Here is a 7,740-nt window from a genome sequence, read left to right as displayed (position 1 = left end):
GTTGAAAAACACGTCCTCCGAACATATCAATTCAATGAAAATAAAATCATACAAGACCAACAAAGGCCAGAGGCTCGGGCTCATGACTCGGGAAATTTGAATGAAAGATCATGTCTTAATCTTTTGAAAATCAAGCAAAATCTCTCCTGTTACGCTTCAGTATCATACTATCATTAAATATATATGAGAAAAACATATCCCGTATCATACCAACAACTGGTTCAGAATGAATTTGCTGTTTCCGATGCAAAGACCCTATGAGTAAATCAATATTAATACCAAATTATGCAATCTTAAATGACCTGACAACAGTATCGTAAATATATTCCCTCTGAATAAGTCTGTTTAAAGGTTTGTTAGCTTTTGAGGTGAATGTCGACATTTGTGTGCTTTATAAAGAAGATTACCATTAAGGATTTGATGCAAAATACATGAACGTTTAAGATGTCTGCATGTTAAATTTATATTTACGAATGATTTCCTTTTACCAATGTTTAAATTTAGTAAATGTTTTGACTAGTTTTTGATATCGAAAACCCTGGTGTAATAATTTTTTATTAATATCATTTCGTATTTGACATAATTTTTTGGAATTTTGGATCCTCAATACTCTTCAACTTTGTACTTGTTTGGCTTTATAACTATTTTGATATAAGCGTCACTGATGAGTCTTATGTAGACGAAACGCGCGTCTGACATACTAAATTATAATCCTGGTACCTTTGATAACTATTTACACCACTAGGTCGATGCCTCGTTTCGTCCCCGATGGTATCACTATCCCAGTAGTCAGCACTTCGGTGTTGGCATGAATATCAATTACGTGTTCATTTTATGAATTTCCTGTAAACAGAACTTTTGATTTTTCGAAAAACTATGGATTTTCTTATCCAAGGCATATATTACCGTAGCCGTATTTGGCATATTCATATGAAATTTGGATCCTCAACGCTCTTCAACTTTGTACTTGTTTGGCTTTTATAACTATTTTGAATTGAGCGTCACTGATGAGTTTTATGTAGACGAAACGCGCGTCTGGCGTATCAAATTATAATCCTGGTACCTTTGATAACTTTTATCATAAATTTTGGTACTAAGATTTCCGTTAAAGATATAGTGAGAAACCCGTCGAGAGTCTTATAAGAAGCTAGAGCTGCTTACCCGATTTGAAGACAGTTGATCCCTGTTTTACAGGGTGTTTTCTCATAGAAAAGAAAATACTAAAAATACCAAACTCCAAGGAAAATTCAAAGTGGAAAGTCCTTTATCAAATGGTTAAATCAGAAACGCCAACGAATGGAAAACAACTGTATTTTTTCTATGGAAATTGACATTTGTGTTTATCCCTGGATTTGTGTTTTTTTCTTAATTTTCCTTTGCTAATCTTCGCTTCTGTTTACTACTCTTATCTAGTTCTACTATGCGTCCCTGTGTTGTGTTGTTTTCCTTTATTTTACCCCTGACCAAACATCGGGGAAGATAGTGGATCCAATTAAATCAGTAAAACTTATTTTATGTAGACGAAACGCGCATACTGCATCAGCATATGTCATGCGCCTTTCGCAAGCACAGAACATTTTGATCAACGGTATATTATTTCTCGTCAGAATGTTTAATTTAAAACAGTTTGCAGCGGCCTCATATGTGATTTTGTTTTCTTGTCGTGGCCGTCCAAGTTTCACTGCTGATTGATGATTCAATGAGAATTGAGGAGCATATGATATCTCTCAATGTCTGTTTTATGTGTTGCATTGTGTGATTTTATGCTATATTCGTGACTTTTTCATTATCCGCTCTTTTCACAACATTGTCAAAGTCTATTTTGAAACAAAAAATTATTTAAATAAAGGCAACAGTAGCATACTGCTGTTCGAAATTCATAAAACGATAGAGAAAAAACAAATCCGAGTTACAAACTAAAACTGAGGGAAACGCATCAAATAAAAGAGAACTCACCAACATATCTAAATGATTTGTACAAATTGTCATTGAATAGAGATTTTAATTTGGCGAATTAAGAAACAACGAAGTATAAAGTACATAATAGAGGTATCCATGGCCCTAAATAACGTTGTATGTACTGACAATAGATGTAAACATCTACTACTTAATTCGTGTTTTTTTTCAATTTTTACAGATTTACATAGGATTGATTGATTTTTGGTAACTTAAGGTTGCAGTCTTGTAATTGACTGCTCCATAGGCTTACATGCAAAACAGCTGATCCTTGAAAATGAAAAAATAAAAAATGCTGCAAAGAAAAAAGAATCATGTTTATATCATGTATGTACTAATGTGAAATTGTAATTTATTGAAAGTGGGTCATGCCACGGAGAATGAAAAGTTACGTAACCCTGAAGCCAAAACAATTTTTTTCTACTTTCTGCTTGCTGTTTTTACTAGGCCGCACCACTTCCAGTACACATGATATCCTTCCACTTTCCTGGATTGATATTCCAAAAATGATGCTAGATTTTTTAAATCTATATATATATGTTTCAATTCAGTCCAGAATAAAAATCAGAAAAACATGCACTATTTTGTTTTCCTCCATGTTATGACATGCACTGGAAACTAGAGTTGTAAAACAAGACTGGTACCTATAACGTGCCAGAAATTCAACCTTGCAAGAGGCAACCAATATACCATATATACAGTTGTTGAAAGGTTTGTACTTGCACTCTCTCAACATGAGGCATCGGATTTAACGTCCACATTCTGATTGGACAAGCCTGTGTACTTGTACATCCCGCACAGCCAAACAGTCAAGCAGACGTACTTGGCAACACGGATTCTTGGGTCACATTGAACAGAAAACTATAAAGAGCCCCAAAATGAATATTGTAGCATATTACAGACAAGAAAGCCAACAATCTAATCAATATGGCGTGTACAATTTGCGATTTTGTACATGCGATAACATGTACAGAAGTATTTTAAATGTTTTAAATTGTACAATACAAAAATACAAGTTGTAACATGTACTAAATTTGAAAATAAAATTTAGATACAGAAGTGTAAATTGAGCCAAGGCTCCGTGTTGAAGGCCGTACATTGACCTATAATGGTTTAATTTTATAAATTGTTATTTGGGCGGAGAGTTGTCTCATTGGCACTCGCACCACATCTTCCTATATCTATTTGAAATTTATAGAAAAAAAAGAACAGTAATCAAACGCTCTGAATGTTTTTTCTTAAACAAAGTTTCAGAAATGTTTTTTATTGTTTCACACCTTATATTCTGCTCTATGGTCGGGTTCTTGTCGCTTTGACACATTCCCTATTTCCTTTCTCAATTTTATAATGCGTTTTCAAGTCATTGTTTGTTTTGTGTAGTCAAACATGGCATACATTATTTTGACTGTTTAGTGAAAGCATACATTTTCTCAATGGCAACAAAGTAAATAATGTAGAGCACTGGTTCATCTGAATATTTTTATATTAACAATTCCTGGACGTATAGAAATATATCCTCCTCTATATATTTTTTAACATGCAAAAATTTAAAACAAGTTCTCCTATTAAAAGTCTATAAAAGCCAGAGTGAGAAATGCTTCACCTATGCAGATCATATCAGGTTGGGTTTTTCAATATATGTGGAGCAAAGCCACATACACGTATACAAACACAATTTATGAAATCTGAAACTTTATTGAATACATTTTCTTAAGGGAAAACCAAATTTTAAGATAAAATAAAGGTGCATTTAAATGGATAACTCAAAATATATAGAAACAATAAATATGACTGTAATGAATATATCTGCTGCATATTGAATGTTAAACAAATAACTGCACTGGGGAAAACATTAAGACAGGGGTAGTGCATAATATATGTGTTATTCAGGTCTCAAACAGGGTATACACTGTGACTATTAAGATTGGTGGGAAACTTTTACATCAAATAAATAAATTATGAATTACATTCAGTTTCGAGAATTTCGGGAAAGCATTAAAATTTTGTTTGAAATATAATTATATGAATTGGTGGGTATTTTGAAATTAAACAAAAATCTAACCAGTGTCGGATTTCTACATAAAAAAGTCAAAAAAAAATCGCCTCACATCCCGGCTTAGGACTTATATCCACTTCGCCTTCAGTTCAGGGGATTTAAACTCTAAGACGCTAATTTCACAGTACATACCATGTCTCAGACCAGAATAACATATGGAATCTAGGAACGGGGACTATTTTGACATCGTATTGAACAAGATAAAAATTTGTTTAAGGGGGACTTCCTCCTTCTTTGCCTCTGAAGCTGAATTTGGAAAAAAGAGGTGCAAAACAATTTAGGCTCGGGTTTATCAGACAATTGATTAAATCAAGTTAAAGACATTTTATTTATTACCCCTGATGCTATTTTTTAACTTGTTGGACAATAACAAACCTTTACGTCTTCTTTAATAAAAGTTAAAACACCATATGTTTCAATTGAATTAAAAACATTAGACTGTATAACTATCATTCAAAAGATGAACTACTTGCAATACGAAAATTAAAATACGAGGAATAATTCCTATCTTTAAAACAGAGAAGGATATTTCGAATCCCTTCGCTAAAACCGACCAACTACGCATCCCACCCTCTCGTCTAAATATGTAAGGTACCTTCCAACTCAAAAACTGAACATGCATGTAAAGCAAACAAAAGGAAAAAACATTTTACATAAAAAAGAAATACAGTTAAAATTGTTTATACTACAAAGTCCTATTTACAATACATCCTACAAAGTGTGTAGGTTTACTTCTGGTTTACCCTAATTCAATTTAAGTAAAGCTTATCAATCAAAAATATCAAAAAGACCACGAGTTTACAATGAGCTTGATAGGGTATTGTTTCTCCCTATTAGAGTATAGTCCTTTATTAAGTAAAAAAATTAATTAATTATGTAATATTAAATCTACCAATTACTTGACTTTCAACTAAAAAAACAAATAAAGTCTACATTGATTTACAACAAAAATTGTAAAAAAAAAGTCATGAAAGTATTGAATCCTGGTATCTATGATGAGTTTATTTAACAAATTTAAGAATTTTATCGGATAACATGTTATAAAGTCGCAATTTTAGGTTTTTATTTATATCTTATGGCATATTTCCGAGACAGATACAATATTTTAAAAACCGGTTGATCATGTTTTATACTTTAATTTGGCATCTATATTATCTGCATACGGGAAATGATGCCAATACTTATGGTTTCAATGATGGGGACGTTTGTTTCATTGTTGTCGGCACTTCCATAATAATTCTTTTTTGGGTCAGAGTTTCATCATCACATATAATGCGACTTTATGTAAATAAATTGTGAGCAGTACATTTTAAGTCATACTAATTCTAAATAATGATGAGGCATTTCATACTGGTCCTTGTCTATATTGTCTTTATCCATTTCCTCATGAGTGTCATTTTCTCCTGCTTCTCCATTGGTATGAATATCACCTATTTCTTCGTAGTGAGGTGATGTAATGTCATAAATCTGTTGATTTTCTGTAGGCTGTGTTTCATTATAACTGAAAATAGAAAATATAGAATGAACTATTTTCACGAGACAACCAAAATAAACGCTTTTGTACATTTTATGCTATTTTCAAAGTTATCTATTTATGGAAGACACAGATGAAGCTTGTTTCTGTAAAAAAAAACCCAGAAGATTTAAATGAGAAAAAAAACAGAAGATGAAAATAAAAAAAATAACATGTAATCTTAAACCGAAAGCTTCAGTCCTTCTTTCCAGTACAAAGCCTCTACAAGTCTAAGACCGCTACCTCTCCTAGCGACAGCACACGGTAACTAGGGCCTTGTATAGAGGACGGGAACATCAACTACAAAACAACCTGATCCTTCAAGTTGGGGTGAAGCATGAGGCTAATATCCTCATCTTATAAGACAACAACTTATTACGGAAACCAACAAACAGCAGGTATCCATGGGACGACGGGCTGCAAAGAGAAACGCCAACTCGGGAGGCCATAGACAGGAACCTGAATCTCATGGATACAAAAAAAAACATTCAGATTGGTACGTGGAATGTAAGAACTATGTTCCAGGTCTCAAAATCTGCTCAAGTCATAAGAGAGATCGAATAGTACGAACTAAGAATATTAGAAAATCAGTGAATGCAGGTGGACAAAGTCAGGAAAAACTATCACACATACCATCGTATACTCGAGCAGGAATGACAACCAACATACAGAAGGAATGGCAATCATTACGAATAAAAAAAAATGTGCAAAGGGCTTAATAGAATAGGAACCTCTAAACGACCGATTGATCATATGTCGCTTTAAGTCTAGCTATGCTTAGACAAAAATTCAGTGCGTGCTACTTGCCTACGAACGATGCGGAAGAGGAAATTAAAGACGCTTATTATGAAGCCATTCAGGCTCAGATTAGCAAAACACCACAACATGATACACTTCTTATTATCGGAGATCAAAATGCTAAGGTTGGGAAACTAAATACAGAATATAAAAGAGCTAAGGGAAAAGAAGGTTATGACATAATGATGAGAGTGGAGAGAAACTGACAAATATCTGTTCAACTTATAGATAAGTAATTGTAGGCACCCTATTTAAGTATAAAGACATACACAAAATTACCTGGAATCCCAAAATAACAGGGACAAAAATCAGATTGACCACATCATCAGAAATGACAAATGGAGACGATCATTACTCTATATCCGAGCATTTAGAGGGACAGATGTGAACAGCGACCATTATCTAGCTAAACTCCAACTGAAGATGAAAAAGGTTACAGAAAATAACTAACCTGAGAGAAAGATCCTAGTCAACCGTCAGAAATCAAAACAAAGTTTGTCAGTGAACTCAGAAACAGATTTCTAGTATTAGAAGATCTTGAGCAGACTAAATAGTTATCAAAGGTACGATTTAGTACGCCAGACGCGCGTTTCGTCTTCATAAGACTCATCAGTGACGCTCACATCAAAAAAGTTATAAAGCCAATCAATTACAAAGTTGAAAACAGGTTCATAGAAAAGAAATTGGAAAAAAAATCAAAGAGATGTATCAAAACAAATGTGAAAAGATCATTGCCTTCCGTAAGAGCAGTTATGAACAATGGTTCAAACCAGATACACGGAAATCAATCGATGAAAGAGCACCACACAGAGAAAACATCCGCAGCACTATATCATCAAGGTTAAAAGAAACACAGAAAGAATATGCAGAGAAAAAATAAAAGGAACCATCTGGAAGAAAGAGCTGAAGAAGCAGAAAAGGCTGCCACAAGAGGTTATATGTACCGTCTACAAGATCACATTAGAACTATGTGGACATTACAAACAACCAACTCCACTGAAAGACGAAAAAGGAAACATTAATACAACTTGAAGTGAACAGGCTGCACGTTGGGTAAACCACTTCAATGCTGTTTAGAATTGACCAGAGCCAGTAAACGAATTTCACCCCAACTTGAAGATTTAGATATTAACACTGACCCTCCGTCTAAAGAAGAAATAACAAAAGCAATCAAATATATGAAATCAGGATAGGCAGCAGGCATAGATGGACTTCAAGCTAAACTAATGAAAGCTGACATCAACACGGCAACAGTCATACTACATGATCTCTATTAAGACAAAGGGTCAATTTTAAGAATGCATTCAATAGTTTACACAGAGAGAATCTTTGGACAATCCTTATATCAAATGGAGTACCACACAATGATAACATGCTTTTGGCGTTTGTTGATGCGTTACATATTTGTTTTTCCGTT

Source organism: Mytilus galloprovincialis, chromosome 1 (assembly GCF_965363235.1).
Source record: "Mytilus galloprovincialis chromosome 1, xbMytGall1.hap1.1, whole genome shotgun sequence".
In the NCBI taxonomy this organism is placed as follows: Eukaryota; Metazoa; Mollusca; class Bivalvia; order Mytilida; family Mytilidae; genus Mytilus; species Mytilus galloprovincialis.
Note: the sequence above shows the minus strand (reverse complement) of the source record.